Genomic DNA, 17,953 nt, shown 5'->3' with positions numbered 1-17,953 from the left:
TTGGATAATCTTTTTCATCACCAAATCATTCTTGGTGATCAGGAGCATTTTCATTTAACCGGCCAAGGATAATTGTGACATCGATATTCAAATGACTATCGTTGAAGTTACTTGTTATACCATGCAAGCATGCATATTAATTTGTGTGGTGAAAAATATAGCACCAATGATTATTGAGTTATGTCACGTACAGTTATTTTTACGTATTCTTTGCACACTCCACTAATTTGATTGTCCAGAATAGTTATTTTATAGTAAAAAAAAAAAAAAAGTGATGCAACCAATCATATTAATGGCCGTGCACAAGGAGTACACAAAATGGACTATACATAAAAAATTTTATGATTATTATGAAGAACTTGAGTATTCCAACTATATTGTAGATTGTGTAGTTGGATGATAAGTTTTTGAAAAACCAGGCGCATGCAACAGAAAACTTTTGGGCATTCACAAAAGAATCTGGAAATCCATTCCGATGGTTAGCTGCCACCTTTAAATTTACTACAAACTTAATTAATTACAATCAGATTTATATACTGACAAGACTTTTGTCGACTCTAAACCTAACTTGCAATCGTGGCAATTTCAGAAATCCTTTCGGACTTTCTATAGTTTCACCACGATCACCAACTTGATCTTTGTAATAACCACATCTCTAGAAATCCTTCCGACCAATGAACATGTCCACACTAATGGACTCCATATCAATAACCCAAGAACAAAGTGTTACAAAATCAGCAAGGTGATGGTCTATATATATATAGATAAACTATTTGAGTTTTAGGCTCGGTAACTCACAATTTCTCTTTCAGGGACAACAAGTAAAAATCTTTGAAATAATGCTCAAGTCCCATAAGAAAAATTGTACATCCTTATGTTTAAATAGGTAGGGTTAGGTTATGTTTGGATGTTAAACTGAGTTGAGATGAGTTGAGTTCTTTATGAATAGTAGAGAGTTAAGATAATAGAGTGAGTTTTGTGGGGCCCACCTTAGATGAGTTTAGATATGTTTGGATATTAAGATGGGTTTATATGTATTTATAGGAAGTTGAAAAAGGTTGTGGGTCCCAGTGTAAAGAGGTTTTGAGTTGAAAAAAGTTGTAGGTCTCACGTGTAAAGAGGTTTTGAGTTGAGTGATGTATAGTGACTTGAGAGTTGTGTGTTTGGATGTTGGGATAGATCTGAAACAGAATCCAAGTGAGATGAGTTGAGCTCATTCAAGGATACAAATGAAGCCTTAATGTTGGGTCAAATTCGTATCCGTAGAAGCATAATTCAATTTAGATTCTATCATGTTCGCTTGATGAGCCTTTTGACATAGTAAACATTAAAATTTGACACGATCACCTTCATCAATTGCTAGACTCAACTATTTTACATCGAGTAGGTCTATTTCACTAAATCTGATAAATTTGAGATTTATGCGAATTTTGGTCTAATTTTAATTTAGACTCTACCTAACATAATTACAACTTAGTTGTACTAAGTTTTATCATAAGGATATGCCAAAACATTTTTTTAAGGTTAACGGTTTTGTAAGGTTGGTACTCTCTTCTAGGCAATAAACCTCTCCCTTGGATCAGTTGCATGAACAAATGATCGATAGAATTACAAGAAGTGAACCCAAATATACAAATTTGTTGTGGAATTATGCCATTTCTTGGTTAACCTATATAATAGAAATCATATCCTTCCAATCCATACTGTGTGGATATACATATAGGGACTTAATTCATCAATTGGAAAATTAAGAAGAATTAAGAGAGATATCTACTCACTTTTTGTGAGTGATGACCATTATTGTTAATGGTCATTATTGGCAATTTAAGCAATTTTATCAATTTGAGATCTAGGACCCTATTCTGACAACTTACATATTTGCTTTAGCATATTTAAAGGAGAAACTCTAAATGTAGGTTCTACAATCACCATGCACGAACTGATGCGTTTGTTAAATGAAATTGTTCATTTCGAGTGACTTCACTGTCTTTTCAAAACAGAATCATTCCCCCCCCCCTTTCATTATCTTCTCAAAACAGTACTTCCAAATACAAGAGAGAGAAATTTGTCCAACACAAATTTTCTTCACCCGCATGTAATAGAAAGTCAAAGCAACTCTAAAATATCAAATAAGTTTCTTCTCCTACCACTTCTGCATTACATCAATTTTCCAAAGTTGAACATGGAGAGAAAATCATTCTAAGAAAATGAGTACATGTTTGAGATGAGTCTGAATGACAGGAGAGATCTGACCAAAACTCTTGAGAGTATTGTAGCTCCAGCGGCTTCGTGAAGACGACTGGGAGCCAAAGAAGGATGAGAACGTGTCCATGAAATTTTGATTGTACCAAGCAAAATTATGCAAGGATGAAAGAGAAAATGAAGATCTAAGTTTTAATGGGAGATTAGAGGAATGAGAATGGTGCCTGATACAACTTTTTTAATATAAAAAAATTTTGCCACGTCAGCAGAGTTCACAGTGACTCTGTGAGCGTGTTTGTACATAACAGAACTCATTTAGAAAAATTACTTAATTAGAGTAGAAACGAAGAAGATTATATTCTAAGACAAGATGGTGATCAAGTCCTTGTAACCTATGAGTGTATGGTAAAGTGTGATAATTTGTGCTACTCCTTCAACTAAGGTTCTGTCCCGCCGATGCATGCGCAATGACCTTGATGTGGTACTAAGTTTTGTCTTCTACAAAAACACATTTAAAGTGAATCCTAACAATACTACTATTTAGGCATGTATATAGCCAATGTGTGCTCCATTCAAGCTAATATAACTTTTGATCATATTTTTTTTTAATTACATTTAATCTATCTCATCTCATCCGCTTGATATTAAATACTAAATATATAATGGTGTATAATGATCAGAAGATATATATAGCTAATGCTACCTATAGTATTTATTGAGCATTTGATACATATAGGGTTGTAAAACTATTGGTCCAAACCAAAAAAATTGAGCGGACCAGATCGGATCGATAGTCTTATTGGTCAGTCTTGGGGTGTATTTTTTTTTACTGGGCCAGACCGAGACTGACCGAATGTATATATATTTTTCTTATATATTATATATTATATATTATTTTATATGGTAGTTATATAAGTTAATTATGTAATTTTCATTCAAGGGATCACCATTGACCATATATACAATAAAAGTATTTAATATTTGTTAACCACGCATAAAATGTTAAAAAGATCACTTAATTTTAATTTTACTAGTTTAATAAATTTTTTGTATTAATTTTTCTTTCAAAAAAAAGAAAAAAGAGGAAACAAGAGGTTAATGGATCAAATGGACTGACCAGACCGACCAGACCAATAGCTAATGATTTGATCCGGCAAAAATAATATTTTCGGTCCGTGACTCCCCCCGAACCGGATTGAACCGATTACCTCCCTAGATAAATATTGTCCAGTACACCTATATATATATATATATAATATAGAAAAACTTGAATATGGTTAAACTTACAAATTATCAATCTCTCTCAATTTAGATCCTAGAACATGAGTAGAAATCTATAAGACATCAATCCATTAATTTTATCTTTCGTACATTGACTTGGAAAAAATTGAAACTTAAAAAAATTCCAATGAGGAGATCCATGCCATGAATGAATGAGGAGCATCCAATTCCATTCTGCATGAAAAAGACTGTGATTGTTCATCATAGCTCTTCCAATGAGGGTTCTTGTGAAGATGTTGACACAATTTTACTTAAGTTTTCGAAATTGTGATGTGTGTATTTGAATCTCTTGGGTTCTTATATATATTTTTAACCTATATTAGACCATTTATTTTTATTATTTTTGGCTCAATCTCATTTTCTTGTTTTTCCATTTTTTTTTTGAAATCTTTTAGCATTTTTTGCCAGTAGTGATTATTTACCTTGATAGACTTTTTCCCATTGATTTCATGCCTTTTTCCACCAAAATCCATCACGGAAAAAATTGGTATTTGTTGTAGTGTCCTTGCAAAAGGCATAGGCACACACACAAAAAATCTTAGGCCTTGTTTGTTTTCACATATGATCAAATGAGATGAATTAATATTAAAGTTAAAAGTTGAATAAAATATTGTTAGAATATATATTTTTAATATTATTTTCATTTTGGGATTTGAAAAAGTTTGATTGTTTATTTTATTTTATGTGAGAATTTGAAAAAATTGTAATGATTAAAAGAGATAAGATGAGAAAAGTTGTGAAAATAAACGAGACCTTATAATTTATACTGATCTCTACGTTCTCCTCCATATTTTCCACTTTGATCAATAGCTCATCACTTCTTTCTTTCCTCTTTTCGGGATCACGAAGAAAAAACATTGCTTAAATGTTATAGAATCTTCAATGGAAGCAATTTAAGCATTTACTGATTCATATGTGTATGTATGTATATGAAACCCTAGATTTTTCTGAATAAGCTTTCAAGGGAGAAATGAAAACACTAGCTCAAATTAAGTTATTTGTAAGACATACAACAAATAACATTTAGTGCCTTTCTTTTAAAAAAATAAAAAATAAAGTAAAATTTCAAGGTCTATATCGTGAAAACTATAGAGTAGTGAAGATATTTATAAATAGTCTAATCTTATCATTTAGATCACACACAAACACACACATACATATATAATATATAGATATTAGAAGCATGATAGGGTATTAAATATTAATCCAACTTGCAAGTTCAACCTCGCATGTTTTTCTTATTCTCAAAACCTATATATATATATATGTATGTATATATAAGATCCATCGATTGATCTCGCATTAATCAGGTTCCCTAAGATTGTACTTCAACTTTTCAAGTAGTCTCATGATTCACGTCAAGAAAAGATTTTAACAACACTATATAAATTATATCGATCGATCGTCATCGTCCACTTCATTTTGTTCTCCCTTTATATATGAATTGCTGATGACTATATCCACATTTCTAGCTAGTTGGCATTGCTATTTTTAAAGTGTCACGGCATTATAGATTTTGCACTAATTAGTTCATGATCATCTTGATTAATTTTCTTATATGTATCGGCCTAGCTACAGCTTTTATGTTGGATTATTGTTTTCCACCTTGTATTTACACCAAGGTGGAAGGGTTCCCTCGTCCAAAAACTAATCATTTATCCACTCATATATAAGAGTAGGTACTGTACGTGTATGTCTCTTTGTTAATGCAAATTATTTATACTACAAGAAAAACAGATTTTTGTATCCAATTTATTGCAATCAAAAGACTATTCGCAATCAATTTTAGTTGCAAATAGTCGTTTCGCTAGAATTAACTGATCGCAAATAAGCAGTTTTCTTGTAGTGAATTAAGCTTATTTTTAGCGAGTAATAGCCCCAATTATATATATGCTGCGTGATGTAGTCATATATATATAAATACTCAATTATTTTCTTCTTTTCTGTTAGGTCAATTACTTTAGTGAAATGCTACTTCGAAATATGACTTATCTCGAAATATTCAAAGAAACATTACCATTATAATTCTTTTTTTTTTATACAATTATAAGTTATTGTGAATATCTTTTATCTTGATTTGCCTTGAAAGCATGGTTTACACAGTTTACACCTCCCCCGTTAGCTTCCCCTTTATTTTGCAATAAACTTAATTTTTTACAAATTACTAGGATGATTTCACTTAAAGCATAAAAAAATCTCTACAATACCGGCGGCCAATTGGTTCTTTTCTATTAATTTCCGATCAGCTTCCCCGGCCTTCATCTCTTCCACCCTGAGTGAACATCTCATCACATGAACGACTAGTCATCTCCTCCTCCCCCTCCCCCTCCTAGCCCTCTCTCTCTAGTTGATTTCCTTTATCCTTAATTAATTATGCATGACGGACGTCAACCATTCTGGAAGACTTGAAATGTATACTACACAAAGAGCTACCTAGCACATTATAAAAACCCTAATATGCTCACAAATATTAATGGTGTTCTTTGATTAAAAAAAAAAAAAAAAACTCAAATCAAAGCGTCTTATAATAATAATAATAATAATAATAACAACAACAACAACAACAACAACAATAATAATAATAATAATAATAATAATAATAATAATAATAATATTTTGTGCACGTCTTATAGTTATTATTATCTTCCAAGTAGAGTATTACCATGCATGTTAGCTCATCAACGTGAGAAGCATCATGAACTGTACTTTCTGAAATAGAACCATGGCTCCAATTAACTTTGCTTTCAATATATATTGTAATTGGATCCCTTTACAAATTTCTTGGTTGAAATGTGGATCCTCAAACGGGAAGATGGCCATGCATCATCATTGTAAGAGGTTTTTCTCCCCTTTGTTTAAGCAGGCCTGAAAATGACAATTAAAGGGACAAGAAGCAAAGGTCCAGCCTAAAACAAATAGACTCTTTGTCCCGGCCCACGGGTAGGCTCCTCCGGATGTTACCTGCATGAGGAAACGTGTTGTAGAGGGATGAGACTCATTGACCTGGAGATCCCTCGAACAATGTCCAGCCTTTGAGAGCTTGTCCTCGTAATGGGCAGAAAGTACGGAGGACCTTGATCCTCTGACATGGAAGGCATTGACGGACCACCAAGGAGGCCAGTGGGGTGAGGCAAATTAGGGAACCACGCCGCATTAATGATACCACGACTCGAGCTACACATTACATTAATGACGTCGTCGCAGAGTCACGCCTCATTAAAAGACTCTGACAAAATGAACAGTAAGAAAGACACGGACTCTATGGGGGCAGACATGATCTATCCCCCCAGACTCCTGGTATAAATAGCAACTTCCAGGTATGAGAAACTCTCTCTAATCCCTAGACTATATTACTTATTTACAAACTTCTAAGATATTTTACTGATTTTGGTATCGGAGACTCTCCGACACCAAGGCCACCCTCTCCCAGTTACCTTTCTTCTCTATTTTTGCAGGCCCAGTTCTAAAGACCTGAATTGCTAGAACATGGCCCAAAGACGTACGAAACATGATGTTAACAATCATCATCATTTTTTGAGCTTGGAAACATTAATTGAGAGGAGCCCGATCGATCTATCATATATTAATATTGGTTAATTCAGTCAATCGATCGCTAGCTTTTTAAATAATTAATTCGCCAACTTATAATATATATCATTATTAATGCACTCGTGGAAGTTGGAGTTTCTTATGGCCGAGTTTATATTCTTGATCTTTGATATAAATGATGGCAAAGCCTCAATATTGCTAGCACCAGTATATATAGTACTAAGCTTGCTCCCATGCATGCATGGTGATATTTATTTTCCCCCATATATATGTATGTTAGCAACATGATGTAAATGTTTTATCTTTAGCAACATCATCATGCATGTATGTACGTGTTTCTGCAGTAGCCTAGCTAGTGATCTAATTGATCATGTGGCTTGACTAAATATTTCTTGTCATTCGAATTACTAATTTTTACTGAAAACCGAAGTTGTCAATTAAGTACTCTTCTCGTTGAGTAACAATTAGCTAGTTGAAGGTCCATAATCCCCAACTTGCGCGATTAAATATGGTGAATATATATAAATATATGTGCAAGTTGAATATTAGTAGTGGACACATGATGATGATCAGAATATTGAATGATTCGTCAAAAAATAGTTTTGTTGTAAAATTAGCCAGTAGTATATATTCTGGTAGTACTACTGATCATCCAGCCCATTATAAATGAATTAGCTGTTTAAAAAATAATAATAAGCAATTATTATATAAATAAACATTACAATATTTCAAAGAAAATCTAATTAAGATGTGTCATGTGGATTTGGAATTATCTATATGATCATCTCAATATGGCATCCACCAGTTAGCTTGGGCCTGTTTGAAGTTGTTTTAGATGTCTTATTTTTCCTCAAACTTACTTTTTCGAATAATGTGGAACGTAGTTTCAATTTTTTAAAAGACTGTTAATGGGTGAAAATACCCATACACCGTTCATATAATTATAGTTTTGCCATTTGATTTTATCACATGCACGACACTACAACTTTCAAATAATATTTTGTGCACGTTTGGGATTACGGTGGGAAATATAGCTTATAACTCTAGAACTTATAACTAATAGTTTAAGTAATATGTTCTACTATTAAAAAGTTATTTACTATTTGATAACCATATATTTAAAGCACTTTTAAGCATATTACATTTGTTTGGAAACAAATTAAAAAAGTACTTTCTAAGGTATTAATAAAGATCATTAATTTGATTTTTTGAAGATTATGATCATATTCTTAAAAGTTTGAAAGTTGTCATTATCTAAAAGTTGTATGAGTTTTTTTGCCCAGTGGCAATCTTTTTAAAATTTAAACTACATTCTGAATTATCCAAAAAAAAGCGTATGAGGAAATGATATTTTTCCTCAAACGTACTTTTTAGCTAATTGTCATTTTTATCTAATTTTTTCATTAAAGATATTTTAAGCTTGTTAAAACACTTTCTAAGACTCCTAACGCAACCCCAAGTAGGCCCTTTATGTCATTTCTATCTCAAAAAATATTTTTTTTATATATATTATTTCCAAACAAATATAACATATTTGAAAGTGTTTTAGATATATAGTTATCAAACAGTAAATAACTTTTTAATAATAAAGTTTATTTCTTAAAGTTGTACAACTATAAGTCTTAATTAACGTTATATTATCTACTGCAATTTCAAACATGCACAACCTTAGATGTTCTAGAAGGACTATTAAATTTACTATAAAATAAATATATTGATATATGTCATAATGAGCCACATGTACTGAGATCACTATTGATCCATTGCTCTAAATGCTACATCCACATACAAATGTATTCTCCAACCTTAATCTGCAAGATCTAACTCGCATTAGCCCTTCCTGCTGTTGCATAAGCCTCAACACTGATCGGCCGGCTACTTGAAAGGCGAGATTCAGGCTTGGTGGATGTTTGGGATTGTGGTGGATAATATGATTTTTAGTTTAATTAAGACTTATAGTTATATAGCTTAAAGTAATAAGCATTATTTTTAAAAGGTTGTTTACTATCTGGTAATTATATATTTAAAATACTTTTAAACATGTTACATCTGTTTGGAAATAAATTAATATATATATATATATATATATATATATATTGAAGTAGAAATGACACAAAAGATCATTTGACCTTTTAAAGATCCAAAATGTATAGTTACAATTTTATTTACATAACAGTATATGCTGATGTGTCAGCTATTGAAAATGATAAAATTTTTAAATTTTGAAATTTGAAATTCAATTTAAAATAGTAAATACTGATAAAATGTGGCTGTCATTCAAATAAGACAAAGGTAAAGCTGTAATTATTTAAAACTTATATGGATATTTTTACTCATTAACAATTTTTTTAAAAGTGTAAATACGTTTCGATAGATACGGAAAAGTGCATTTAAAGAAAAAGCATCAAATCAGAATTAATTTGATACTTTTCTTGAAATGTGCTTTTTAACTTTTTTATATTAAAAATTAGCACTTTAATATGAATCAACGGAACAACCTAATTTTACCATTAAAGTGATTTTAAGGTTATTTAAATACTTTTTAATACTCTTAACACAACCTCAAACAGGCCATTATTAATTAGTAAAAGTTCGCTCCTATTATATATATATATAGGAAATCAAATATCAATATATATTTTGATTAAAAACAAGTTCAATGAAATTTTGAGAAACAAAATCCAAAATGGCCTTGTTATTTACAATCCTTTTTAGATTTAGAGTTTTGACCTGTTCCCCCTCCTCACAATAAGATCATGTACGTGGTAGAGATATAGAATCTTTTATGGGCCTGTGTGGATTACTAATGCACATAGTAATTATTTTCTGTCTTTGATCTCCTGGCCTTGTCCTGCCCCTTCTAATTCTGATCAATTCATCCTTACTATTCGTCCTGACTCCTTATGATGAACTAATATCAATATTTAATTTTCCATTCCAAAACCAAGTAATTCCCAGATACTTCCACCGACATTAACCTCATCATCCCATCGTAATTAGTGTATGATCTTTCAGACGAAAACCTCAATATTCTTGGTTTATTATTCATATCGATCGATTTTCGTCACTCCTAATTGTGTGACGTCCCGACTCTCATGTATAAAAAAAATACGGGAATCATGACGTCAGGATGATGACAACACGATCACGCATCCCAACGATAATGTCAAGTGTGTGTACATGCAACAGTGTACAATAAACAACGCAGCGGATAATATAAATAAGTCTATTAAGTACCAGAATTTTTAAATACAAATATTCAAAACAAATCATCTTTAAAAGTTATACAGTCATCCCAAAATATATTACAAAACAAATACATAAATAATTGATAAAACGAATCTCGATAAACAGGAGCAATCCCAAATCACTCCTCTAACGGAACCAAGCTTAAGGCTCGTCATCAACATCTGCATCAAAATCTGCGATATCATAAAATGGTACCACAGGTAAGTATAAACCAAACAACTCTCGGGATAAAAACATATTGATGCAACCAACATACATGCATATGATGAAATATGCATCAAATCCAAAATATCATTTTTCCTGAAAATAGATATTTTCCAACACACGCCAAAATCCCATTTTGGCCCTAAAACAATAATCTGTCATTTTTCCAGAAAATGACCCAAGTCAATAAAACATCATTTTCCTAGAAAATGAATCACATAAAATCCTTTTATTCAACACACGCTATTTTCTCAGAAAACAGCTCATTATTCTATTAACCAATGCACCATGATCTCCCCTAGGGATCATCCGCACGTCCTGGCTTCATAGCGATGCTCAGTTCCGCGCCCAGCACGTTCGTGGCCAAGCACCCACTACGCAACGAGCGATGCCCAGTTCCGTGCCCAGTGCGTACGTGGCCAAGCATCCTCTAGGCCCCGCCAGCAGAGGGGCCACGGAGTCGGTACGAGACCATCTCGTCCGATCCCGTTGTCACCGAGCGACAACCCAGGAGACGTCACTCAGTATATTCCGCTCCTGAGTGACCAGAGGAGCTCTACCGAGATAATACCCCATCTCGGCTTGGGGTCATGATACACACACACCCAAAATCATTTAACACATGAAAATCCAGTTTTCATGAAACACATGAACATGAATGCATGTACACGAAAACCCAGTTTCCTTTACAAACATGATTATGCGTGCAATATGCCATGTACATGAACAACACCATACCAACAACCAACATTTCACAATATCAACCAAACACACAACTCCATCCACAATCAATCCAACCCCTGAACTCCTCAGACTCAGTCCGGCATATCCAACCAGATCATAATAATATGAGTTAGTGTAAAAATATATTTAAATCACGATAGTTCTTAGAAAAATACTTACAGTGCTACATTATAATTTTTGAATGATCGCGGTGGTGCAAAAGGTGGCGACACAACAACGTAACAGTGCAAAATGCACTGTGGCCGTGGGTCTCAAATACTCATTTTTGAATGGAGACAAACTAAGATCCGAAATTGATAGGGTAGGGCTTAGAGAGGTTGGTGAAACTAGTGGTGGTGGTGGTGGTTTGCCGTGGGTGGCGCCGCAAATGGTGGTTTTAGGCCAAAAATATCGAAATCAGAGATGGAGATAAATAGGCTTCACCGGTGATGGATCGGAGCTGGGGTTGGGTCCATTGGGTTGCTAGGAGGTCGATGATGAAGTGGTGAAGAGATGGTGGCCGGAGGTGGTGCGACGACGGCGCTGGAACGAAGAGAAGGCTGCGGCTTTAGGTGGTTCGTGGAGGCTAACGACGACGAGATAGGGGCTGGGATTGACAGGGAGTGGTCGCCGGCCGGTGGGGGAGCGAACAGGAGGGGCGGTGAGGGCCATGGCGGCGCGGCGGCGGTGGGCTGGGAGAAGAGGAGAAACGGACGGAGAAGAGAGGGAGGGTTGGTCGCGCGCGGGAAAGGGCTGGGGGGAAAAAGAAAAAGAAGAAAAAAGAAAGAGGAAAGAAAAAGAAAAGAGGAAAAAGAAAAGTGGAGGGAAAGAAATGAGATCCAATCCCCACATCTTGGGTCACAAAAATGATCCAACGAAAATAATTTCAAAACAGCAAGTTAAATAAAATAATTTAAACGTAATGATAAAATGAAGATAAAATAATTAAATCCAACAATCAATTAATTTAAAAAGAAGAACAATTTAAATGTACAACAATAAATAAATATCAAGAAAACATAACAAATTAATTTTCACAATTTAAAGATCATAAAATAAGCCATTTAAAATATCTGATAATTTTAAAACAAGAGAATAAATTTTTGAATTAATAAAAATAATCCTTCAGTAAAAATACACTAAAATAAGGGGTGTTACGTATTGTAATTCTAATTAAATGATGTGATTCACTATGTACGTTGGCCGAGCCAAGAAGACAAAGCATATCTGATCTATTAATACAAGCAAACGCAAAGCCATGCCAGCAACTTCTAATTATATACACGCATGGTCGACCTTTTACATGATCTAATTACATGATGAGCTACATATATATACATATATATATATATATATATACACACACACACACACACACTTTCTTACAACCCAGAAATAAACCAAAACCGTCGCACATGCACAGAGCTAGAATATAGCGTACACATATGTACTGTATATATACATATCGACTACTTCATGATCGTCGTGAAACTAATTAACATTCGCCATGTATGCTAGCTTATCTCTAGTATATACAACATGCAGCATGACACATGAGTACTCCTATTAATTAATATGCTGCGTTTGGTTCATTTGGGTATAACGATGCATGTTGTCTTACTAGCTTTAGCATGTCTTTCGTCTCGATCTGCATGGCCGTTACAGTTGCCATTACGGCGACTACTTTCAGTAGATGATGCAGGAACACTTCCATTTTTCTTATAGGCTGGGTTTGGTTCTTGATCTTTTTCGTTGTGATCGGCTGTCCCAGTTTCATTGTTTACTGCGCTATCGTTGTTGGAAGCCTCGTCTTCTGTACTGCTGTTAGCACCAGCGTTGCCCGTTTGATCAGGAAGAGCAGTAGTACTACTCGCTTCGGTCAGGAGACGACGGTTGGGCTTCTGCCTACCCTCCTTCAGTACTACTGGGAGCACCTTTTCTGCATAATTGGCAGCTTGCAGATCAGATGCAAAGATCAAGAGGATAATTGCAACAAAGATCAGAACATGAAATACTAAGGCTTTCATCATGATCATGACAATCAATCTGCAGGGTACGAGGTCCTGATATTATCACAATACTATGATTATCACAAACCTCCAACTAGCCTAGCCTTTTGGGGTAGGAGATGTTTATGAAGAAATGCCAAAGGTGACAATTATATATAGATCAAGATCATCTCCTAGCTAATTATTCGTATCTTAATCTTAATAGGGTGATACAATAAAGTCAAAAAGCACCGAGAAAGTAAATATATAATTAGGGTACCGCGGGGCTTGCCACTTGCCTGCCACGATTGACGTTGCACCATGGCCATTATTTGGGAAACAATTAACCTAGCTATTTATGAATATCATGATGTCCACCAAAGAAGTAATTAATTTCACTGAATTATATATATATATATATATATATATATATATATATATATATATATATATATACTGATCGTCAAGCTTTTCGATATTATTAATATTCTAATATGGTTTGATAATTAATCATGGATATATCGTGCTTTAATACTTGGTGGGCAGGTTAATCTTCAAATTAGGAATCGTACGTTTGGATGAATGTATATATAACGCTTAATTTAAACATACATATGGATATATTATATACATATACATACATATTATATATATTATACATACATATGTTAATTAATGTACAACATTATAAATATTCAGTGCTTTTCTTTTCGAAACAACATTGTACTACTACTGTTTGGAAAATTTTCAAGTGGTCTCATGATTCGCGTCAACGAAGATTTCAAAGAATAATTCAACATAAATTAATTAGCAAGATTGTCATGGGACCCTCCACTTAAATTTAAAGATCAATAATTTCAAGGGATAGGCTTATAATGATCCCTTCCTCCGGGCCCCTGATCCCTACATGATTAATTCAGCCGCACTTTTTATAATTAGCTCCTAATTCACGTTTGACTGAATTATTTGCTGTTCCGAGCATATTGTTTTCTAGTCGTGTTTTGTTGATCTCATCTCTCATCATAAATAGTTTCCTCAACTGGGCGGTCTGATCTATTTTTTTCCAAAAGTAAAAACATTCGATCTATGATCTCCAACCATATTCCGCCTATACAGACATCCATCATGTGCCACTTCTCTATTACGTCGATCTATTAGTCTCCGCAATCAAATCAGATCATGTTCATGATCATGCGCGTACTGTTTCCCACATGTCATGACCTATATATGTGGTAGCATTTGTCTTGTGGGAAGTAAATCATGGCAGGCTCTCCAAATGAAATGCTTCGTAGATCCTGTCACTTTTAAATTCCATATAATCTTCCAGGCTGACTCCTCAGTTGGTCTTACTGAAGTTTCTCTTTGTTCTTTCCCTATCCTCTCCATTTCCAGATGATAGACAGTTTTAACACTAAATTCTCCATTTTTGAAGGCCTCCAAACTATCTTATCTGTTGCACCTAGCCTACTAAGAGGAATACTACAAATCGTGTCTGCCTTTTGTTGGTTAAAGATAAGGTAAACCAAACTTCTATCCCAATCTTCAGTATCAATATCCACCGACTCTCTAACTATGGCATTCTAATCTAACGCCTTTATAGGGGACTAAATAGTAAAAACAATGTGCACACAAAGTATTTGTAAAAAACCTCAGTAACCGTGAATATCTGAGAGTCTTCTAGTTGTCTATTTTATAGTAGAATACAATATTACAAGATGTATATTGCCGTTAGACACATTGATTTATACATAGAAAGTGTAAATGCAGGGATATGAATATTGAACCAAAAAGGGAATTGTCTAGCCGTTGCACGTGATGGACTTTCCTATGAGAATTTGGATAGTTGTTGCATGAGATGGTAAGTCTTCTAATTGTGTGGATTCTATAGCCATTGCATATACTTCACTTGGTAACTCCTGTGATTGTGTGGTTTGAGTTGATGATTGTTGACTATTGTTAATATGCCCCCACAAACTGTGCCAAGGTACGAGGCCAAGTTTGGTGCAAAGAGGAAAGAGAGCCAGGTGCCCAAGTGGTTTGGTAAAGAGATTAGCAAGTTGTAAAGAGGTAGGTACATGACGGGTATGAAGAAGACCAAGAGCAACACGTTTAAGAACATAGTGGTAGTCGATCTCAATGTGTTTGCTTCGAGCATAAAAAACCGAGTTAACAATCATGTAAAAGGCACTAAGATTATCACAAAGCAATAAAGGTGGTGCGTGTAGGTTGATGCCAAGGTCACGAAGCAGAAAGGAGATCCAAGTGAGTTCAGTAGTAGTTTGGGCCATAACTCTATATTTAGCTTCAGTACTCGAGCGAGAGACAGTATGTTGCTTCTTTGCAGACCAAGAAATACAATTATTGCCTAGAAAGACACAATAACCGGTCGTGGAGCGTCGGGTGAGAGAGCAACCAGGCCAATTTGAATCAGAAAATGCATAAAGATCAAGTGTAGAGTTGGAACTGAAATGAAGTCCAAAATCAACTGTACCTTTCACGTATCTAAGGATACGTTTGACCATTTTAAAATGGGATTCAGTAAGAGAGTGCATAAATTGAGACAAAAAATTAACACTGTATCCAAGGTCAGGACGAGTAAGAGTAAGATACTGGAGATCACCAATAAGGCTGCGATGATGGGTTGGGTCAGAAAAAGGCATTGTTGACTGAAAGCATGTGGTCTTAGCCATCATGGGAGTGCCCATGGGCTTACAGTCAGTCATTTGAACACGGTCTAAAATGTCCAGAGCATATTTAGTTTGGGTCAAGGTAAGGCCATTAGTAGTTTGAGCAATATGAATGCCCAAAAAGTAATGGAGATGACCCAGATCTTTCATGGCAAACTCACTACTAAGATTTAAATAAATTCATGTAGAAAATCAGTGGAGAAACCAGTGAGTAAAATATCATCAACATAGAGGAGTAACATAAGACAACCATGAGCAGAACGATAAATAAATAAAGAGGAATCAGCAATGCTGCAATGAAAACCATAAGAGAGTAAAAAATTGCTGAACTTATCAAACAATGCACGTGGGGCTTGTTTTAAGGCATACAAAGCTTTGTTTAACTTACAAACATGAGAAGAGTGAGTTGGGTGAACAAAACTTGGAGGTTGATCCATATAGATAGTTCATGGAGATCCCTATGAATTAAAATATTCTTGACATCCAACTGACGAATGTCCCAATGATTTATTAGAGCAAGCATGATAACAATCCGGATAGTGCTTGGGCGAATTATCGGAGAGAAAGTTTCATGGTAGTTGATACCATCTATTTGGTGAAATCCTTTTGCTACTAAATGAGCTTTCAATCGATCAAGGGTTCTATCGGTATTGAGTTTAGTTTTAAAAACTCATTTGCAACCAATAACAGCCATAGAGGAATCACGAGGAACAAGAGTCCATATATTGTTAGCATACAAAGCTAGCAATTTATCAAGTATAACTTGGGTCCAATCAAGGTGAGTGAGAGCAGAGCGGATGGTTTTGGGCTCTTTTGGTATAATGGAGAGGTCATGGAGGTAGGCATATTTGGGATTGGGTTTGTGAATATCGACGCAGGAGCGGGTGACCATGGTATGTGTAATGGGTGCCGAGGTGGGTTTGGAGAAGGTGAAGTAGAGGGCGGTGAAGGAGAAGATGGGAGTGCAGGAGTGGAGAAGGTAGAGAGGGGGGAGTTGGGTATAGTAGCAGAGGAGGTGATGGATGTGGGTAAGGGAATATTTAGTTTGAGAAGATGGGAGGAAGTAGTAGGGAGAGGGTGGACCGAAGGAGGCGTCACCCAGAGGTAAAAAATAGACAAGGTCAAGCTAGAGGGTAGGGGTAAATGAAGGTTCCCATGATGTTTATAAGGAAAATTAAGTTCATAAAAAACAACATGGCGAGAAATGTAAGAACAACAAATAGGTGGGTGATAGCATTTATAGACACGATGTCGATCACTATAGCCTAAAAAGATACATGGTAAAGTTTTTGGATCAAATTTATCGTGCTTGGTGTCCCAAGTATATGGATAATAGTTGGAGCAAAAAACACGCAAGGACCGATAATCAGGGAAAGTTTCATAAAGAATTGAAAACAGTGATTGTAAATCTAAAGTAGTAGTGGGAAAGCGATTAATTAAAAAGGTAGCAGTGTCAAAGGCTTCAACCCAAAAACCTTTTGGAATGCCACTGTGGAAGAGCATCATCATACCAAGTTCACAAATGGTACGATGACAACGTTCCACAACACCATTTTGTTCATGAGTATAAGGGCATGAAAACTGGTGAATTTTGCCTTGATTTTTTAAATGAGAGGTAAATTGAGTATTAGCAAATTCACCACCTCCATCGGTTTGAAAATTTTTTATTTTTTTATTAAATTGACGTTCTACATTTTTTTCAAAAAATAAAAAAGCTAAGAAAAAATCAAATTTTTTTCGAAACTGAATAAACCACATAAATTTAGAAAAGATATCAACTAGGCATGCATAGTAATGAAATTTACCAACAGAAATAACAGGGCAGGTCCCCACAAGTCACAATAAACTTTATAAACAAGAATAATGATTGAGTTACTATCCTACTACTACCCATTTACTACTCTTTTTGTATTTGATTTTTTTTTTAATTTTTTATATTACTTAATGATTAAGGAAGTGAGTATTAGTAAAGTTATATATTTTTTTAATTTTTTCTTAATGATTAAGGATGTTAAAAAAATACTTAAAAGAAAATGATAAAAAAATAAAAAAACTTGATATACACTTGGG

This window comes from Juglans microcarpa x Juglans regia, chromosome 1S (genome assembly GCF_004785595.1).
Source record: "Juglans microcarpa x Juglans regia isolate MS1-56 chromosome 1S, Jm3101_v1.0, whole genome shotgun sequence".
NCBI lineage: Eukaryota > Viridiplantae > Streptophyta > Magnoliopsida > Fagales > Juglandaceae > Juglans > Juglans microcarpa x Juglans regia.
Note: the sequence above shows the minus strand (reverse complement) of the source record.